The sequence below is a fragment of the Triturus cristatus genome, chromosome 9 (assembly GCF_964204655.1).
Source record: "Triturus cristatus chromosome 9, aTriCri1.1, whole genome shotgun sequence".
Lineage (NCBI taxonomy): Eukaryota > Metazoa > Chordata > Amphibia > Caudata > Salamandridae > Triturus > Triturus cristatus.
The window spans coordinates 751,054,908-751,077,496 of record NC_140592.1 but is presented as its reverse complement, the minus strand read 5'-3'; the positions used below and the strand labels follow the sequence as shown (position 1 = coordinate 751,077,496).

At 46.0% G+C, this 22,589-nt stretch overlaps 1 protein-coding gene and 1 long non-coding RNA gene across 2 annotated transcripts in view; both read right to left on the bottom strand.

Moving 5' to 3' along the window:
* Positions 1-22,589, bottom strand: part of MAJIN (membrane anchored junction protein) — a 381,011-nt gene that overhangs the window by 115,842 nt on the left and 242,580 nt on the right. The window lies entirely within an intron of this gene.
* LOC146798758 (uncharacterized) lies at positions 5,808-7,336 on the bottom strand. Its single transcript, XR_014968757.1, has 2 exons — positions 6,954-7,336; positions 5,808-6,242 (listed from the first exon to the last, which is right to left on the bottom strand). It is a non-coding gene; the product is annotated as an uncharacterized LOC146798758 (long non-coding RNA).

Here is a 22,589-nt window from a genome sequence, read left to right as displayed (position 1 = left end):
CAATATGAACTTGTTATAAAACATTTTTAATTGAAATATATGTATATCATATTTTATGTCTGTTTTACAATACATGGTGTTTATGTGTTTTGTTTTCATTCAATTCAATCAATCAATCATAGCATTTGTAAAGCGCACTACATACCCGTGAGGGTCTCAAGGCGCGGGGGGGGGGAGTGCTGCTGCTGCTCGAAGAGCCAGGTCTTGAGGAGTCTTCTGAAGGTCAGCAGGTCTTGGGTCTGCCGTAGGTGGATGGGGAGGGTGTTCCAGGTCTTGGCGGCGAGGTGAGAGAAGGATCTGCCGCCGGAGGTCACTCTTCGGATGTGGGGGATTGTGGCGAGGGCAAGGGCAGCGAAGCAAAGCTGGCGGGTGGGGGTGTAGAAGCTGAGTCGTCTGTTGAGGTACACAGGTCCGGTGTTGTGGAGTGCCTTGTGTGCGTGGGTGAGGAGCTTGAAGGTTATCCTCTTGTTGATGGGGAGCCAGTGCAGGTCTCTCAGGTGGGGTGTGATGTGGCTGCGGCGAGGGATGTCAAGGATCAGGCGTGCAGAGGTGTTCTGGATGCGTTGAAGCCGTTTCAGGAGTTTGACAGAGGCACCAGCGTAGAGGGCATTTCCGTAGTCCAGCCTGCTGCTGACGAGGGCCTGGGTGACCGTTCTTCTCGTTTCGGTGGTGATCCACTTGTAGATCTTGTGGAGCATGCGGAGGGTGTTGAAGCCGGAGGAAGAGACGGCGTTGACCTGCTTAGTCATGGAGAGGGTGGAGTCAAGGATGACCCCTAGGTTGCGTGCGTGGTCGGTGGGCGTTGGAGCTTTTCCCAGTGCGGTCGGCCACCAGGAGTCGTCCCAGGCCGAGGGGGTGGATCCGAGGATGAGGACCTCCGTCTTGTCCGAATTCAGCTTCAGTCGGCTGTTCCTCATCCATTTGGCGACGCCCTTCATTCCTTCGTGGAGGTTGGTTTTGGCGGTGTGGGGGTCCTTGGTGAGGGAGAGAATCAGCTGGGTGTTATCGGTGTAAAGAGATGATGTTGAGGTCGTGCAGTCGGGCGACGTGGGCAAGCATGCCATGTAGATGTTAAACAGCGTTGGGCTGAGGGATGAGCCCTGGGGTATGCCGCACATGATTTTGGTGGCTTCGGAGCGGAAGGGGGGGAGGCGGACGCTCTGTGTTCTGCCGGAGAGGAAGGAGGTGGTCCAGTCCAGGGCGTTCTCTTGGATCCCGGCGTCGTGGAGGCGTGTGCATAGCGTGTGGTGGCATACCATGTCAAAGGCGGCTGACAGGTCCAGGAGGATGAGGGCCGCGGTCTCTCCGTTGTCTAGCAGGGTCCTGATGTCATCGTGGTGGCGATGAGGGCAGTTTTGGTGCTGTGGTTGCTGCGAAATCCGGACTGGGACCGGTCCAAGATGCTGTTCTCCTCGAGGTAACGGGTCAGTTGTTTGTTGACGGTCTTCTCGATGACCTTCACCGGGAACAGGTGCAGGGAGATGGACCGGAAGTTCTTGAGGTCCTTGGGGTCTGCCTTGGGTTTCTTGAGTAAGGCGTTGATCTCTGCATGCTTCCAGCTTTCCGGGAAGGTTGCTGTCTCGAAGGAAATGTTGATGGCTTTCCGGAGATGGGGTGCGATGGCGGTGCTGACTTTGTTGAAGATGTGGTGTGGGCATGGGTCTGACGGAGATCCGGAGTGAATGGTGTTCACGATCTTGATGGTGTCGTCATCGTTTATTTTGGTCCAGGAGAGCAGGCAGTTGGTGCGGATGTTGGTCGCGGGGGCGGAGGTCTCAGTGGTTGTCGGGGCGGTCGTGGCGTTGAAGCTGTCGTGAATGTCAGTGATCTTGCGATGGAAGAAGGTGGCCAGCGAGTTGCAAAGGTCTTGCGAAGGTGGGATGTCGTTGGTGTTGGAGCTGGGGTTGGAGAGTTCCTTCACGATGTTGAAGAGCTCTTTGCTGTTGTGTGCATTGTTGTCTAGGCAGTCTTTGAAGGAGGGCCTTTTGGCGGATCTGATGAGGTGATGGTGTCTGCCGGTGGCGTTTTTGTGTGCTGCATAGCTGTCCGGTGTTCGTTCACTTGCATTGTAGTTTTATTTGTTTTTGTATGTTCTTTAAAAAAATCCAATGGATTGGTAAAACTGTATTAAAGTCCTACTTTGTCTTCAATGTGGCTATGTTTCAGATGGAATTAGTAAGTCTAACACACACACACACACATTGTTTCAGGGCCTCCAACTGATGGGCATAGGCAAACACCTTTGCGTCTACACGTGGCTATTGTACACTAGGCCCCTTTCCAGGGTCCGGCTGGGGCAATATATCTCCATTCCATTACCGGTCGAACGCGGCACTCCGCAGGGTTGCCCTTTCCTCCCCCTGCTTTTCACCATTACCATGGAACCGATAACCATTAGGTTGCGGAGGGCTGATCAAGTTGGGGCATTCCCCTCACAGACAGGAGATCCACAGTGTCACTATGCAGACGACCTACTGGTATACCTCCAAAACGTGCGCAGACTTAACCCCCATACAGTACGCACTCCAATCATTCACAAGATGCAAGGGCCTTGTGGTCAACTGGGACAAATCTTCTTTTTACCCATTGCACTCTGGTCTACCTCCACGGGAGCTTAACATAGGTGGGGCCCGCTCACTTGGTAAGACTCCGCAGTCCGGTATCTGGGCTTTCGCCTATTTCCCTTACACCTGACCTCTACGTTGGCAACCTCCGACTTCTTTAGCAGTGAAGACACTAGTTCAATTTTGGGAAACAATTCTACTAGGTACTACAGGAAATATTGCTTTGTCTAAAATAGTAATCTTACCCTGCCTCTTATACTACTTTACAAACCTACCCGTAATACCTACCTGCAATTTCCTCTGAGAACTCGATACACTGCTGGTGGAACTTATATAGGGCAGCGGCCGACGCCGGATAGCCCTGAAGAAATTGCAGCTGCCTGGGGGGGATGGGTGCTCCGTCTTTTGAAGCCTAGTTCCGGGTAGTCCAGCTGCAGTCGGTGGCTGGCTAATCGAAAGCTGGAGGAGACATATCACAGCGCATGTCCCCTCATAGCTGCAACCATCTGAAATTTCCTTCTCCCACGGCTACTGCCTGGTTCCTCATGTTCTTTACAAGTAACGCAAGTCCGCAAATGTATCGCCAGGATATGCTTCCTCACACGACACGTCCCACCATACGCTCCGGGGTTCCCCCTGCAAGGTCTCCCTTGATACCCAGGGGCATACTCCACTTTCAACCTGAGATCCTGGCATGAACGGTCCCTATCCACTGCTGACCACCTTCTTTTGTTTGACCAACTACAGACAGAACGCTATGTGCCGCTGGGCCAATTCCTCATCTGTCGGCAACTGCATAATACATGCTACACCTTGCAGTCGCCAGATTTTAAAATATACAGTTTCATGTTCTTCACCGGGCATATCTAACCCTCACGCAAATTCATCGCTGTTTCCCTTCGGCTGACACACCGAGCCCACTTGGACGGACTGGGGACTAGGACCTTCACCACATAATATTGTCCTGCTCTGCCCTTAACACTTACTGGAGAGGAGTCCGCAACGCACTGCACAACGTTATTGAACTTGCTGACATATCTACATGGGAGACTTATGTCTTAGGCATTTTCAAAAGATGGAAATAACAATACATATGTACTCGTTTTGCGCGGTTGGCCCGTCTCCTAGCCAATAGGACACTTACGCTACAATGGAAGGTTAACACACACGCTTGGCAGAGCGCAGTGCGCAAGTGGGAAAATGCTGAGAGCAGCCATCCATTACAAACAAATGCAACATCTTCGCAAGCACTCTATATCCCAAGAGTGGGACACGCTCCTTACTCAATTCATCCATAGTATGTCCCCAAACGGTCCTCTTCCCTGAGACCACTACTGCCACACTGCCTAGTGCCCTAACGATCAGTCCGCACCTGAACATGCCCTCAGACTCTCTCTTATCATTTTCACTTCTGTTGAATATACAGAAGACATACACATTAGATCCCTAGCACCAGTCTGCCAGCACTGTTCTCTGAAACTCTTTTTTGATCTTTCTTAGCTCTGGGGAAAATGTTATTGTTATTTCTCAACAAATTACGTATATTACGGGATTGGGAAAAGCCACATTAAAGTCAATTACAGTGACATATAGCACAATCCTGTACAGTGTTCCTAAATAATAACATGTTTTCATGACTTCTAACAGTGTGTCTTGATTGTAGATCAATTCGGTCCACATAGTTAAGTTGGATTATTGAATCCCAGTTCTGTACCCTCCAACCTCCCTCCCCCCAACCTCTCTCAATACAGTATGAATTCTCAATGGGGCTTGTTAACCCTCCTAGTCCCTACAATATTGCACTCAGACCATATGTTACCGACTTCCAGTCAGAGTTCCTGTCTATCTAGTCCTTCTATCTGTTTTCAGTTGTTATGCAAGTTTCAGTCAGAGTGTTTGGAGCTGTCAGCGGTGTCATCGTCAGGGTCTTTTAAGCATTCCACTAGCATGTCCCAGGCTCTAACCTGATCTATAGAGCTACAACCTCGCCTCACCTCCTGAAATAGTACTTCTCCCTCATACCCTTGCAGTCTCAGCAAGGTCTCCTTTTTGTGTGTATCTTGGGGCCGATAGAGGCCTTCCATCTCATAGTGATTGCTCGTTTCGCTAGCACTAGTGCTAAATCTACAAATCTATTAGTGATTTTATGTTTAGTAGGGCGGGGAATCCTCCTAGCAGGCAAAATAGTGAAGTGCATGGGAGGGTCTTGTCTGTTATCTTGTTAATGCATGTTATTACTCCTCCCCAGAATTCACATACAGGCACATGCATCAAAAAGAGAGTTTGCGAGTCCTTATTTGCGAATTTTAAGGAATCGCAAATAAAGACTCGCAAAACACGATGCAACAAAAACATTGCGAGAATATTGCGAATCGCTAAAAATCGCTAAATAAATTGCGATTTCGGCATTTGCGAACTCGCTATTAGCGATTTCGCAATTAGCGAAATCGCTAATACCGAAGTCGCTTTTTGATGCATCCTGATGACATCACAACCAGGAAGTGAGCAGCACCAGCCTCATTTCCAGTGCACAGTGTCAGGGAGAGGAGGGAGCTGGCTCTGGGAGCAGAACAGGAGTGTGACAGAGACAGAAGAAAAACTTGTGATATCAAATGGAAGCCTCACAAACAGCAGAGGAGAGCCAAACAGGCAGGAAACGCAAAATTAAATTTGCAGAAAAAGAAATTGACACCCTCATTGAGGGAGTAGTCCACAGCCATGACAAGCTGTTTGGAAAGGCATCATTGAAAGTGGCAGAGCAGGAGAAAAGGAAAATCTGGCTCCGGATCCAAAACAGGGTCAATGCCATTGGGGTGACACACCGCACCATTGAAGAACTCAAAAAACGATGGTACGACTTGCGCAGTCGGGCTAAGGTGCGCATAGCTGACCGCCTGAAGGAGGCAAAGAAGACAGGAGGGGGAACACCAACAGACACTGGGAACACTCCCATGGAGGACTTGATTGAATCCACCATCCAGCCAGAAGCTGTTGTTGGTGTGACCCAGCTGGACACGTCCGGAGCAGCAAACACATCTGAAGGTAAGATGAATGTATGTTTTCTTAGTGTTACAAAATGTAAAGGTAGAACTCGACCACAGCACAGCCCAAGTGCAGACCCTGAACATCCAGTACACAATGCATTCAGTAGGTGAGGGGCATTATGGGAGATGTAGTCAGGTCAAGCAGTTAAAATGTCAAATCTCAGAGTAACAACCCAAAAAAGCTTAATAGAGTATAAAATCATTTACAAAGGCAGAAATTTATTACTGTGCAATTAATATCACAGACATGAAATAATACAGTGTTGCACTGTTTCACCTCACAGATGCACAACGTGTAGAAGATGTGGATAGCGATTCCCCAGACATGCAGGACACCAGCGCAGGTGAACAGATGGACACACCTGTGGTGCAAATAAATCCCTCACGTCCAACAAAGTCACGCAGGGCTACTGTTCCATCCCTAGTCACCATGGAGTGTGAAGATGATGAGGCTGATGCAACACCAGGTGGCAGCCATGGCCAGACAACTTCCATCACACAAACACAACCACAGGTCCCCAGAACTAATCACAGAGCCCGGCGTAGGAGAGGAAGAGCACTCAGGACACAGCAGGAGGAGCAACCAAGTGATGTCTGGGGTGGTCTTGAGGGACAGATGCTCCGTATGCAGCGCCTGCAGACAAAAAACACACGATTAGTACAATTGCAAGTTGGCAAGATGGCTAGCAACATAGCAGTACTGTCAGAAAGTGTGCAGCAACTGAGCAAGGTGATGCATGAGGGAAATGTATCCCAGAAGAGACAGCATCGTCAACTAATGCTGCAATTGAAAATGTTTGCTAAATCAAACAATAGATTGGCCACGACAACTGCACTGCTGGCACGTAGGTCTGTGACCATGCAAACTGAAATGTGCCATTGGAGCGGCGATGTGGCTAAAGCACTGGACCAGGTCACCAATGCAGTTGATTTGCTAAATGCTTCCACAATTGCGGCCAACAATTCCACGCCCGAAGAGGGTAGTGAGGGTGGCTCAAGCCTAAGTAGTGTGGCAGTTCCAGTCCGCACTGCAGGAAGACGCAACACACGCAGCAGTACCCCCGCCGCTTCCAACATAACGGATGACAATGCTGGGTCTGACAGGCGTCTGGGTGTTCGTGGGAAAAAGCGCTAGACTGGCATGTACAAGTGCATTCCACTATGGTGACGTAACCATTTATTTGGATTTGACTTTTCACAGAGTGACAAGTGAATTGACATTTGCAAACCACTTATGTCCATTGCACTGGTCAGATTACAAGTGTGCTTGAACACTCATGGCAATTTTATTTAATTAAAGAATACTCTGATAGCAATAGTCAGTTTCTGTGTCATCATTACTCACCTCAGAAATAATTTTGTGTGATGTCAAATCTTCTCCTACGCCCTTCTGCTGCGCCTGCCCCTTGTGCTGCATGGTGTTGTGGCACTTGCTGGTTCCCATCCTCCGAATCGCTGTCAGACACCTCGATGTCCATTCCTCCCCTTGTCGCTATGTTGTGCAGCATGGCACATGCCGCTACTATCTTGCAGCATTGTTCAGGGTTGTACTTCAGTGCTCCACCGGTCTTATGTAGACATCTGAATCGGCTCTTCAACAGCCCAAATGTGCGCTCTATGATGTTCCTTGTCGAAATATGTGCTGCATTGTACCTCTGTTGATTGGCAGTTGTGGGATTGAGGTAAGGCGTCATTAGGTAATTACGCAAGGCGTATGCGCTGTCACCTACATGTAATGGAGCAAAGAGTCAGTGGCAGCTTCACATTGACATACGTACAATGACAGTGATAAACTATAACACATATTTACCAAGCAGATGTCCCTCTCCAAATTCTCCCCTGACAAGACGGGTGTGTATGCCACTTTGCCTGAAGATATAAGAGTCATGTGCACTCCCTGGAAATTGCGCAACAATGTCAGTGATAATGTTTTTGGCATTGCAAACAACCTGAATATTGAGGGAATGGTAAGATTTCCTATTTCTATATATATATTCCTGTGTTGCAGGGGGACATATTGCAACGTGGGTGCAATCAATACAACCCAAAACATGTGGGAAACGAGCTATCTGGTAGAACTCCTGTTTGGTTTTTGCAAGGTCAAGCGCGGTGGTAGGGAACTTGATATGAGACCCGATCACGGCCATCATGGCATCAAGGAATGCTTTCAATATTCTTGAAAGTGCGCTTTGTGACACACCTCCCGCAACAGCAATGACCCCCTGAAAACTGCCTGACGCCAGAAGGTGTAGGCAACATAGGACCTGCACATGCGTTGGGATGGCATTGGTCCTACGTGTCTGTCGTTGCATTATGGGGTCCAATTCATTGATTAGGTCATGGATCATTGCTGCATTGAGCCTATACTTGTCGTATATCTCATCCTCTTGCTGGCCTAGCAAAGTTATGCGGACTCTGAAGATGCGCTCATTCATTCGCCTCCGTCTCTGTGCGGCAGCCTGCAGCCTCATCCTCCTCGCCATCAGGTAAATCCCTGCCATTGTGAACAGTGCTGGCTCATTCTGGGTGTGTTTAAATGGGTTTCAGTTGGTTTTCACCTGTCTGTGATTTGCACTCATGATTACCACCTGGTTGTGATCCTTCTTATTTAGCGATCGCTAATTTGCGATTTTCATGGAAATCGCTATTTGCGATTTGTCATGCATACATTTTGCGATTCGTTGTTTGCGATTCGGTAATTGGGACACGCTAATACCGATTCGCTATTTGATTCGCAGAATGTTTTGCGATTCCTTATATTTGCGAAAAAATGGATTTTCGCAAATATACAGTTGATGCATTTCAACACTGACTTTTGCGATCGCAAACGGCCTATTTTTGCGATTCGCACCCTTTGCGATCGCAAAAAGGTTTGATGCATGTGCCTGATAGTTCTGGACAGGCCCAGACCACATGGAGCCTCTCAGCTCCTTGCTCCCCACATTTAGAGCATCCGATTACTTGCGCCCCGCAATTCTGCATTATTTTCCCCGATATAAGATATGTCCTATGCAAAAAGTGATAGTTAATAAGCGTAAATCTACCCTTACTGAACAGTGTGTTTCAGGATCAGTTCTGCAGCGTCTTTTTCCAATTTTTGACGCAGCTCTTCCAATGGCGCGTTTATATCTGTGGTTAATGCTCTATAGAGGAGTGTGATGGTATGTGCCATTCCAGAGGTCGTGCATAACGTGTGACTGCCTAGGTGAACCGGGGCTCTGCCGTCCACGTCCTACAGTGATTCCCTTGAGTTATTGACAATGCGAGGTGTAGTAGAAAGTGTCCCGGGGTAATCTCATAAGTCTTTGTAAGTTCTTCAAAGGAAAATAGCTCGCCATCTCTGTATAGATCTCCCACCCGGGTTAAGCCCATCTTCGCCCACTCCATCACCCCACACAATGTCCCAGTTTTATTAGGACTTTCTAGGGCCAGAATGGGTAAGTCGGGCATGTATGGTAGCGAGGTGCAGGTGCCAACAATGACGCGCTGTCATCAATTTCCTGGCACTGTTTGGAAGGGGCCGTTTGGGTGTCAATAGTATCTGATATGGAATACTATCACTGGGAGTATCACCAGGTTGCCTCCCCCCAGGATGCAACTATTGGTTAAGCCACTGTGTTTGGGCCGCCAGGCAGTATATCTCTAAATCTAGTGCCGTTAGTCCCCCATTGTCCATGGGTCTTCGTAGTTTGATCATTGCCACTCGTCGCCTGCCAGCTCCCCAAGTCAGTTCCACCAGCAATGAGTTCATATCAGTAAAGAGGCCCCGGGGAATTATAATTGGTAGCGTAGCAAAGAAATAGAGCAAGTAATGGTGCACCAACATTTTGGCGACTGCTACCCAGCGTGCCAAAGATAGGGGCACGGTCATCCAAAAGCCTACACTGATGCAAAAGGCTTGAACTGCTGCTCCAACATTACCACCCAGCACATCTCTGGTATCGTGATAGACATAGATGCCGAGATATTTCATACAACGGTCCCCCCATACAAGCCCCCGTAAGTCTCGTGGTTGTGGCATATCCGAACTCAGGGGGACCACAAGCTCCATTTTTCCAGTTTATTTGAAAGCCCAATATGGAGCTTTAGTATATCCGTAGGTAAGGCATCTTTTGGGCCACATCTCCCGCAATCCCCGGCATTGCAGCCCTTTCCTCCTTCTGTTCACAGGTGGGGCATTCTCCCGGTGCTGGGGGAGCTGGTCTGGGGTAGTGAACAACTGTGTTGAGTCCTCATGGCTGACTCAAAGTCGTGCACGGAAGAACATGGCATAAGTAATGCCCAATTGTCGCAATTAACATTTTACCTCAGTGAATAAAAGCCCACTGTAGCTGTACTGTTCTAGAAAAGTCATGAAAGATCATGACTCTTTTGTTTTCTCTATTGATTTCATCCTTTGCTCCGGCTTGGGACAAGACTCGATCTTTAAAATGCAGCAATCTGGCAACCACTGGTCGAGATCCCACTCCGATTAACTGCCTTTAACGTAGTGGACGCCTTTCAAAAATCTGCATCTATGATTTTCTCTGCTATTAAACATCTGCATATAAATGCAGGGCCGCTCTAGGCCGGTGCGACCGGTGCCATCGCACCGGGTGCTGGCTTCCTGGGGGCGCTGTGTTTGCAACGTTATCATGCTTTTAAAGCTTCTGCTGCTGCGTTCCTTTCCTCCTGCAATTACGGGGCCTCACAAAAATGTCAAGTTAACTCTTGTGATTAATGTTCTTCTTGGAGAGAGATTGGAGTTTTGTATAGCTGAGGTTTTTGACTTAGGTGAAGGAAGCACATAGGGTTAATATGCCTGCTGCAAAGAACGTGTGCAAAGAACGTGTGCCAAGTAGATTACAGAGTGCATTTAATGTAAATAGATCAGCAAGTTACTACTTTTAAAAGAGCCATCCTTTTGTTACTTGCAATTTATAACTTTAAAGTCCTAATATAGAATAGTGAGGTATTAACTTTCATCATAGAGCTGCATACACACTGCAAAGTATAGAACATTAATTAATGTTGCAAAAAGGGTTAATTTGGGTAGAAATGGATTCTTATTATTTAAAACTCCCAACTATGCTGTTTCTTTTTCGACTCTGAGTTTGTGCTTCTCCACACCAAGCACTCCTAAACTACACTGCCTTACCAGTATGGATGACATGTGGCTCCTACACTTTCAGTCCTTTGGCTTATGTAAGATTTCCTATACACTGATTTACACACGTATGATTGATTGTCTCTGTGTAATGTGTGTGTGATGCAAAGTGCTCTGACATACATTACTGGTATGAGTAACACTCTATAACGAATTCAATGCATCAGAGAAAGAGTGGTTATGGAGACTTGGTCACTGTTATAGGGTGCTAGTGAGACAATCCGTGGTGGAGGTGGTCATTGGGGGCGCCAACTAACTTTGTCGCACTGGGCACCACCAGCGCTAAAGCCGGCCCTGTATAAATGGGTTTTCTGGGGAAGTAGCTAGGGGTGAGAGTCAAGTGCCTCCAATGTGTACCAAGTAATGTTCACCTAATCCTTTTCACAAACTTACTGAGTGCATGGTATCCATTTTGCATTTTTGGTTGACAGGAGACTGTTGCTGTGCCTGAGAAATACGCTTGATCTTTTAAGTGGCTCCGAATGACATATTCCTGAGGATGAGTGCTGCCCGGTTGTCTATTGCCAGGGTCTGGATCAATGCACTGCCTCCGAAGATTGCTGATTTCTGGGTATTGTTGAGGGGGGTTTTCGAAATGGAGCTGGCACTAGCTAAGGCTCGGGGTCCACGCTCAAGGGTGAAATTCGGAAGGGTTTGGTCAAGCCTTCAGAGGGACTAACTGCCTCATACCTCTTTTATTTTTACTCTGACTATGAATCGTCGACAATCTTTCTTCTAATTACTCTCAAATGGGATCTGACAAATATTATGCTCATGTTTAATCCGTATATATCTTTCCTTTATATATTCGGGATATGATATTCTTATCTTGCTGTGTATTCTCTGTTTCTTTTTTTTCCCTTCTCTCCATATGTTATTTTTTCTCTGTGCTATATATGTTTTTTCTGTTTTTTGTTGTCATTTGTGATTTAAAATAATAAAAAAATATTTTTTTTAAAAAAAGATCTTTTAAGTGGCTCCGAATGACATATTCCTGAGGATGAACTTTCTCTATACCATCCTTCACAATTACACTTTCTATAACATACATGATGTTATAAAATTGCTCCAAACTTAAAGGGAAACTGTGTTGAAGTGTATCTGTGATCTGGAGACTGTGGACAACATACTTCTTCTCCAGCATCTAATGATCTGTTACATATTACCCTCGGCAAAGTATTTTACCACTGACAGGTAAGTACTACACTTTTGAGTTTAAAGGAAAGTTACTTTGTTTTCAATACAAAAGTTCAGCTCAACAAAACTTTTAGGAACAAAAATAACAACATAGGTTCCTATGGGAAAAAGAAGGTTATCAGTTTGCAGGTAAATAAATGACCTGCAAGTATAGTTTTTGGGGGTTAGAACCAAGGTTCCGGTAGGCACTCAAATTGCACCACTAGCGGCTCTGGTGCAGCCGGATGCAGAGTGCAGGGGCCCAATGTTAGCCAATTGAGCTAAGGGGTCCTTCGGTCAGCAACTGCTTACAAGCAGGCCACTTAGGTGTGGGAGCAAAGCTCCGGGGTTTAAAATAAGCACTGCAGGGGCCAACAATCAGCAGAGGAGCTGCACCACCAGCGGCACAGAGTCGGCCGTATGCAAAGCGCCAAGAAGGCGTTGGGGACCCTGTGTTCAAAGAAAAGGCTGCAGGCTCGTGCAGGGAGGCTTCCTGAAGGCAACCACCAGCAGGAGAGGTAAGTTGGGTTCTTGGGGATTGCCTGGACACCATCGGTTGGGCCACCCAAGCCCGAGGGGCATCGGGTGCAGGGGTGTATTTTGGAGTCAGCTCTTCTTACCAGCTCCAGTTGTGGTTGGGGTGACCCTTCAGGTTGAGGCTGCAAATGTCGCTTGAAGCTTGAGTAGGTTGGGGATCACCAGATCTCAGGTCAGGATCGCTGGGGAGACTTACTCATGGTGTTGGGCCACTCGAACTTGGGCGGTGGGCGTCAACGTGGAGCCACCTGGGTCCGGGTTCTGTGCGGGAGTTCATGTAGACTAAATCTGGTGCTCACGGGAGACAGAGTTCTTCTGATGACTGAAGGGCAGGTCCTCAGAGGTCCGGGGGGCTGCCGGACACGCCCAGGTTTCCGTTGTAAACAGGTTGGAATCAAGACATAGCGGTAGGCCTGGGGCCTAAAGCAGTTTGTGTCCTCTTCATCCTGAGTCAGCAGGCTCTGCGGTCTTTCTTACTCGAATCTGAGGAGGCAAGGTTCAGGGTCGCCCCTAAATACTAAATTAAGGGGCGTTACAGGGGTGTGCAGGTCAGGACCAATGGGTCCCTTCCTTGGAGTGGGTACAACCCCTATTATGCCACCCTCAAGTGGGAGGGGGACATAAGCCTATCCCTAATTGCCTGGGTCCCCTCATCTTCAAGAGGGATGGGACTGAGAGGTGTGATTCACCTGAGGGGTGGGGTTGGCAAAGGTGGGCACACCTCTCCTCCCAACTTTGTTTTCCTGCCGAAACCGGGGGTCAGAACTGGTGGGAGCCAGTTGCTGGGGGCAGCAAAAGGCAGGGACAGCTTACAAGGGCGGCAGGCCTTTGAAGTTTCCCCTTTTTGGAACCAGCCTATCCTGGGGGAGGAGGCATCACACCTCTGCCCAGGATGGGCTTTGTTTCCGGACCCAGAGAGCGGAGGCCTTCTACCCAGGGGTCCAGAAACGTGTCTGGTGGTGGAAAACGTCAGGCAGCCATTCAGGAACCACACCAGGGCTGGACGTTTTTCAGGGGGCATCTCTAAGATACCCTCTGAGTGCATTTTCCATTAAATCCCACGCTGGAATCAATGTGGGTTTAATGTGCTGAGAAGTTTGCTACCAAACTTCCCAGGTTTCATTAAAGCCATCATGGGGCTGTGGCGTTCGTAATGACCAACTCCCAGACCATACACTCTTTATGGCTTTAATGCACTTACAATGTCTACAAATTGACTTAGACACTGTAGGGGTACAGTGCTCATGAAACTGTACCCTCACCTGTGGTCTAGTGCACCCTGCTAGAGTGGTGGCTTACCTAGGCCACAGGAAGTGGATTGCAGGCATGGCACTTTTCGATGCACTAAAGTGCGCAGCCTGCAATGGCAGTATGTGGGTGTTAAGGTGAAGGGTCCCTAAGGGTGGCACAATAGGTTCTGCAGCCATTAGAGGCCTTCCCTGGTCACAGTGCCCTTGATACCCATGATACCTTTTACAAGGGCCTTACCTGTGGCCAGAGATGTGCCAATTGTGGGTACAAAGGTACCGTTTTGGGAAAGAACACAGGCCCTGGAAATCTGATTGGCAGGAACCAAGGTCGAGTTGCATCACATGTCAGGCAAAAAGTGGGGGCTAACCATGCAGAAGGGGGTACTTTCCTACAAAAACCCACACATCAGAAGGGGAGATGACAAGACAGTTCCATTGAGAACTAATCAGCTTTTCTCGTTTTCCTTTAACCCTGGACCAAAGGTATCTTCGAAAATAGACCCTATGAGCAAATATGCTAGCTGCTAATTCTGACATATCCGTTCAGGCACTAATTAGATGATTAGAAATTGTATGTTTTGGAAAAATAAGTCTCAGTTTCTACTCACTTTGTCTCTTTAAAATATGTGATTACTCCTTGCATCCTGAATCAATAATACCAATGATTTGTGTACATGCTTGCATAGGATAACAATAATATAAACCTGGAAGAGTGTAACTGCATTTGAGGTGCTTTAGTTCTTACCCACGAAATGTATCTTTAGATCTCCATGGATACATTATCTCAATGTGCTGTGGTATTTAACCGAAGATAGATTTCAAGAGGGTATATGCTGACAAAGCTCTACTGGACATATTGTGGTGCATGCTAAAAATATCTTTGTAAAAGAAACTGAATGATTCCATTAGAAAAAACTGTTAGCCTTTACATACTTAACGAAAGAGACAAAAAAATGCTCACACATTGAAGAACATTAAACAAAAATACAACAGATATTAAACATTGTTTAGATGTAAGAGGTAAAATATGAAAAATGTACAAATCTCATAGAACCACAATATTAAATTAATGAGCCCTAAAAAATAACTTGTGTATCCCTCTGGTCTGAAAATTCCGGGACTGTATTCGGCCAATGAATTATATCTTACCATGTTTTTACTGATGGATTTTAAAGGGGCAGTACAAAGTAAGAATAGTAGACAAAACTATAGGTCATATACATTGAGAAGTAGAAATTCGTCAGAAAAATACTAAAGATATCTAAGCAACGCAATTAAACATAAGCAAAGACTTAGTGAAGAGTTATAAAGGAACAAAGAGAAAAAAGTCTTCTTGGAATTCGTGGACAGGCCGGTATAGGTAGATTACTTTGTTGAACTGAAAGAAGTCATCAAAGTGACTAATTTAACTGCCTATCAAAGATACAGTGAATGACAGCTGATACAGACATCATCACTCAAAGCACATTATGAAAACATATTAATTAGTCACAATAACTTTCTAAGAGGTGAAAGGTATTCAGGGCACAGTCTGTACTTCTTGGCTGTCCTTGTACTTGGGGTAAGGGTTCTCTGTGATCTAGTAATATTCGGGAGGTTCATTGAGAACAGAAAAGTCTGAAGCAGTATTAGGACAGTCCCTTTTCCAATGCCCCAAATGTCCACAGTCAAAGCAAGCAAGACCCTTACCTGCACCTGAGGCCTCTCATCTGCCACTACTGTTTCCACATTGCACTCTCCCTCCCTCTTGTTTCTCCCTAGAGGAGTCTCTCTCCTTCACAATCCGTTACATATTTTGTAACTTCAAATGTGTTACATATTTTGTAATTTCAAAGACCCCAGTTTAGATTCAGCATTTTCTTTCTTTCGTTCTTGTGAGGCAAAGCAATGCCTTGGAACAGTCTTTAAACATTCTAGAGACATCTGCAACTGAATTCAACAAGGCATCCTTTGTCTCAGCCAAACCCGAGGAATTGGTGGGGTGGTGTCTTCGCTGTCTGCATCGTTACAAAGGAGGGAGATATCTGACCTCCCTCTTTGAATCCTGCTCCTTTGCATTCGCTCTGCGATCCTCTTCAGACTGTTTTAAGTAAGAGTGGAGCTGAGTTCGCAATTATCTCTACGACCAGCTGAGACTAGTAAATACCCTCTCAGTCTAGACCACAACACAGTATTGTAGTCTGCGTCTTATCTGGTTAATTGTGCACTTCTGTCTGGTGTTTCACTATCAATCGCTTACATCCCCAGTGCTCCTTGTGCTACATCTGCCAGTAGTCCTGTTGTAAATTGGCAGCGATTGGATTAGCATTAGCGGAATCCATCTTGTATTTAGAGGCTATCTTGTCCATTTTGTGGAATCCATTTTGTAATTCTGGCAGCCATTTTGTTTGCCATGTGCTGCCACGTGCTCACCATGTGCTCTGTCCTCCCTCAGTGTTGACTGCTCTTGTAATCTGCCTAGAAACGAACTATATTTAGCATCTTCCACCTTCGCACATGCCCAGTTGAGTTTTCAGCTGTCCTTGCAGCTGTTAGTAGGATGTAACTGTCAGGATGTGTTTACTAGCATTGGCAAACTGTTAACTCCTCCTACTTGTCGACTGTGCATTTCTATATGACCTTATATGTGCATAAAACCTTCTTCTGTACTTGTACCGCCTTCTTTTTGAGCCCCTGTGTGGGTATAAAAGGACCATGCTCCTTCTGTTCGGTGTGCTACTTCATTCAATACCGAAGGGTGCTGTGTGAATGTAGTTCCACCTCATGAGGTTTATTAAACTTTGTATTTTCTATTCCAGTTTCTGTGCCAACTTCTTCCTATTGGTCTGAGGACTCTGTGCAGAGAAGGGCGAACCCCTTGCACTGGTAGGCCTAGCTGAGGTCCACTTCTACAAATTGGCGCACAACACATGGGGCTCATCGGCGACTCGGATGCCCGCAGGATTGGTCGTGATGAAGGATTGGAATCTCGCTCTGGACGCGATCGCTGCCCGATGAGACCAGAGTCTTGGCAGCCACGGCGTTCTTCCTTTCTTTCTGATCTGACCATCCAGGTGGTGCCGATCCTCGACTGAGATCTCTTCTGTTGATTCGCCGTGCAGTGACCAGTTGGTCGATTTTAGAACTTGGCAGTTAGAACCTGGACACCAAGTGATTGGTAAGAGTCGTTCTGCGGCGCTTGCTGTTGGTTTTTATGCCTGGGATTGGTAAGGTAGTTTAGTAACACTTACTGCGGCTTTTGTATTTTGGAATTTGTGTTGGCCAACTTGGATTTCTATGAGATTCATATATAAATAGCAATTTATATAGGCAGGTAATGAGGAGAATTTTCTCTATCTGAATTGATTTGAACGGCACATCGTACTAAAGGTACCTTAAGTGCTACTTTGATTATAATACTGCATATTCTGCACTATTTTTGGCATGCCTGTTTTTAGCACACTTCGTAGGATGTGTTGCTTTTGTAGTGGTACCAGTTTAAGATTCGATGAAGCACAACTGGCCCCCCCAGAGGGGACACCTAATAGGGATATGTATATTGAGTATGGTCTTTCTTCGATAATGTACGCAATACACTCGTAAGGATTCTGAGTTGCGTTGGCCTATGCATGGGTCATTTGATTTACGAAAGATTGAGTATGTGGAACAATGTATGTTTAAGCGAAAGACTAGGCAAGATATGTTTGACTGTGTACGAATGTGGGAGAAAGAAGTGCGTGAACGAATGAAGCGTGAGCAAGCCTTGATTGAAAAAGAACAGCGAAAGAACATTTATGCGAAAGCATTAGAGTTGAAAACCAAAGAAATAAAAGAGTTAAAAGAGAGAGAAGATAGGGAGCGCAATTTACAGGTAACTAGCCAATACGCTGTTCGGCGGCCCCTTTATCCTCTACTTAATAAACCACAAGATGATTTCTTATTATTAGATCGTCCTCCACCTCCGTATACTGTTCCTTCTGCCCCTCTTGAGTCAGATGAGGACTCTGGTACGGAGGAACACAAGGCACGAGAAACTCGTTCTATGTTGACCGCTGAGCGTGCGTCCCAGCTTAGCTCTGCTGCTCGTAAAGCAGTTCGTAGCACTGCCCCCGCCTCTGAACTTCTAGATAGTATGAAAGGGTGGCAGGAAAGGGAGCAGCTGTATTTTACTGAGGTGTTTGCCGCAGATGTCCTTGAGCTGTTTAGCAAATATTCTGAGGAGTTAGAGCCCGACGATGTAGCAGCTAATTGTAAGCAAATGCGTGATGGTCTTTTTGTTTTCTCCCAGGTGACTGATACAATCAGGCGTTTTGTTAAACTGCGTGTTGATGCAGTCCGTTTGCGAGAGGAGAAAAAGGCTGCAGACGTAGCTGCACAGACATCTCAGACCGGCATGACACAAGCTTCTATCTTCGGAACAGATAAGACTATGATAGTTCATGCGAAACCTATGCGGGAGGTCGCGCCTTTGTATGTTCCTCCTAAAGGACTGGGTACAAGTGATGATAAGGCTTCTATCGATGCAAAGGGTTATTTTATTTATAATTGGGTTTACACTCCTTGGAATAGGACGGATGTCATGGCACTTAAAACTGCATTGCCTGATCCGCGGAAAAATCCAGTCGCTTTTTATGAGGAAGTTGAGGGTGCTATCAGCTCTTGTACTATGACTTTGCCTGATATTGATTTATTTTTCGGATTGATATTATGATCGTGCAGCTTTTGGGGCGTTATGGAAAGACTTAGAACAAATGGATGTAGAAAGGGAACCCGCACAGAAGCCATGTCAGTTAATTTGAGATTTTCCTGCAGCTATATTAGTTAAGTTAAAAACGATTATTCTCCCTAAAAAGATAGATTGGACTGTTTTAGCGTCTTGTAAGCAAAAGGCAGATGAATCGGTCTCTGATTTCTTTACACGCTTTGAAGAAGCATTCCACGATTTTAGTGGCCAGTCATTGACAGATGACACGGGCAGACATCTGTTTGTCGATAAATATGTCGCAAACCTGTTGCCAGGAATAGCTAGTCGCCTAAAAGCCAGTGAGAGTTCATGGACTACCTCTTCTCCGGTTTCTCTATTGACTATGGCTCAGTATTATGAACGCCAGAAATAAGAAGCAAAGGGTAGTGAGGATAAGAAGACTAAAGAATTAAAAACGAAGGTTATGTTGGCTCAGGCTTATGGTCCGCCTTTTAGAGGTAGTGATAGAGGTGGACGTGGATCTTATGGTTCGTCTTTCCCTTCTTATACTCGGTCGAATTTGTCCGTTGACCAGTGCGCGTACTGTAAGAAATTTGGGCATTGGGCTTCCGATTGTTCAGCACTGCGTGCTCAGCAGTGTCCACGTGGTCGGGGACAAATGAGAAATCGTTCAGGATATTCAGGGCCTAGAGGAAGCACAGGTGATCATGCTAGGTTTGATGCTAATATACATGGGCAGGATGGGTTTAACACTTTTGATAGAAGGAACCAATATCAAATGTCCGACTATGTGCCGTCTGATTTACAAGATTCTGCTTATGCATAGGATTGCCTAGAATGGGGTAAGGAATCAGTTGAGGTTCCAGTAGATCAGAGGGGTCCCTATGTTACAGCACATGTTTTGGGTTCTACTGATCAGTTTCTGGTTGATACAGGAGCTACTCGTAGCGCCTTATCTAAACAATTGGTTCCAAGGGCTCCCCTGTCTGGCTTAACCATTACATCGATAGGTTTCGATGGAACCCCTTCCCTTAGCCCACTGTCACAACCACTTGCATTCCATGTGGATAAATTTACTGCTCCATGTCCATTTTTGCTTTCCCCGAATACACCAGACAATATTGTGGGTCTTGATATGCTCAAGTATTTCAGGGCTACGATACGATGTTCTCCAGAAGGTGTACGTGTTATCTTGAATGACAACCATCCTGTGACGGAGAGAGCTTGTCTTGTTAAAGAGGATATTGCATTAGCTTCACTCCCTAGTACTTTGTGGGCTACTTCAGACACTGATGTAGGGCAAATGGTTATTCCCCCAGTACATATTAATGTCAAGGAGGGCGCTGTGCTGCCACGTTTGCCTCAATACAAAATGTAACAGGAAGGCGAAGAAGCACTCATACGTATTGTTCATGATCTCATTGAAGTGGGGGTTGTTGAGGAAGTTCCTTACAATGTTTGTAACAGTCCGATTCTTCCTATTCTGAAAAAAGATACTGACACTAGGATTTACTGATTCATTATTGATTTGCGAGAAGTTAACAAGATTGTAGTGCCACAATACCCTGTGGTTTCTGACATAACGACACTTCTTACTTTGGTTCCTCCGACAGCAACTACATTCTCTGTGATAGACTTGAAAAATGCTTTCTTTTCGATCCCTATTCATCCTGATAGCCGATATTTGTTCGGTTTCACTTTGAATAATCGATCGTATAGATTTTGTAGAGTTCCTCAAGGCTATACTGAGAGTCCTAGTATTTACAGTCAAGCATTAAAAAGACAACTTGATTCTTTCGTTTTGCCTGAAGGTGTGGCTCTCATACAATATGTCGATGACATCTTGTTGGCAGCCGATACCCCTGAACAGTGTGAAAAATGTACTTTGTCCTTGCTTTCTTTTCTTGCTTCCCATCATCACAAAGTGTCATGAAAGAAATTGCAATATTGTAGACCGAAGGTAACCTACTTAGGTCACCTTCTGTCTAAGGAGGGACGTGCACTCACACCAGATCGCATTCAAGCTATTTTAGACACACCAGTTCCCTGTACAGAAAGATGTCCGTGCATTCATTGGTCTTACTTCTTTTTGTAGGCAATGGATATTAGGGTCACACATTGTTAAACCCTTGCTAGCACTTTTGACTAAAGATACTCCAATGCCCCTCCCATGGACAGATGAATGTGAGACTGCTTTCCGACAGTTACGACAAGCTCTTTGTTCAGCACCAGTGTTAGGTACTCCAGATTATACGAAGCCTTTTACACTCTATGTACATGAGAAAGATGGATGCGCATTGTCAGTTTTAGTGCAGACACACGGTGACAAACAGCGTCCCTGTGCATATTTTTCAGCAGTACTTGATCCTGTTGCTCGTGCGTTACCTGGATGCTTCCGTTCAGTTGCAGCAACAGCTGTGTCAATACGTCAGAGTGAAGGGATAGTTTTGTCACATAAGCTGTTGGTGCTAGTACCCCATGCGGTTGATGCCCTTTTAAATCAGACGAAGATGCAGCATTTAACTAGTGCTCGTCTGACAGGATACGAATTTACATTGTTGGCCCATCACATTACACTGAAGAGATGTGCGACACTAAACCCAGCCACTTTGTTTGCCATACCCGGTGACTCAGTCTCAGTCACAGGAGTCTCATGATTGTATATTCCTTACTGAGGAACAGACAAAGGTTCGTGTCGATTTGCAAGACACTCCCCTTTCAAGTGTTGATGGGGAACTATGGGTTGATGGGTCTTGTTTGAAGTTACCAGATGGTACAACGTCAGCTGAATATGCAATTACAAGGCAACACTTCAGACGGTAGTTGAGACAGCTCGTATTCCACAGAAGTCAGCTCAGGCAGCTGAGCTAATAGCTTTGACACGAGCGTGTGAACTTAGTACTAACTTATCTGTGAACATTTATACAGATAGCCGCTATGCTTTAGGAGTGGCTCATGATTTTGGGCTACTCTGGAAGGAGAGGGGCTTTCTTACATCCCACGAGATGCAAATAATGCATGGAGAATTAGTACATAATCTCTTGACTGCTTTAACATACCCGAAGAGAATAGCAATTGTTAAATGTAGCGTACATAAGAAAGTAATTGATAAGATAGGACAAGGCAATGCTTTTGCAGACCAAACAGCCCGTGAAAGTGCCATGCAGCGAAGCACCACGTCTATGTACATAGTGAAGTCACAGACTGAACGCTGGCATGATACCAGACAGGAAGTACTAGATATGCAGAGATCTGCTTCTGCAGAAGAAATTGAGCAATGGTCTAAGGAGGGAACATTGGACGATGAGGGCTGTTGGAGGAAAAAAGAGATGAGCAAGTGGAGATTGCCTACAGTCTATTTACAACCTATGATTCATATGGCACATGGGCCGGCACATGTTGGAGCCTCCTCGATAACGAAATTGCTCACGCAAGTTTGGGAGCATCCAGAAATTGCCGGCACAGCTAAAAAGATGGTGCAGTCTTGTCTGATTTGTCTTCAGCATAATCCTGGTAAAGGGACACAAACTCCTACAGGAGGGTTTGCTACGCCAACTGCACCTTTTGAAGTTTTGCAAATGGATTACATCCAGCTTGAGCGCTGTAACAACTTAAAGTATGTTTTGGTAGTGGTATGTGCCTTCAGTAAATGGATAGAGGCATACCCTACGAAAGACAATACAGCTCTCACTACAGCAAAGGTACTTTTGAAGGAATTCTTCCCTAGATTTGGTGTTTGTAAACGTTTATGGAGTGATAACGGACCCCATTTTATTGGGCAAGTTGTCGAATATGTCCTGAAGGGATATGGGATAAAGCAGAAATGTCATGCTGCTTTCCATCCACAATCAGCAGGGCTAGTGGAAAGGTATAACGCCACACTTAAATTGAAACTGGCGAAAATACTGGCTTCCACCTCCTTGAATTGGCCAGACGCATTACCTTTGGCACTGTTGTCCATTAGATCAGTGCCACATTCGCGATCTGGTCTTACACCATATGAGGTGGTGTTTGGAAGGCCTATGAACATTTGGGGAATTCCTAAACCACGTCCCATACATGATGTACCATGTGTATTGATGAGTGACTACCTATCACAATTGACTGACAGTTTGATTTCTATTCATCAACAGGTTCGAGAAGCTCTTCCTGATAGGTCTGCAGGTGAAGGCCATGGACTTTGACCTG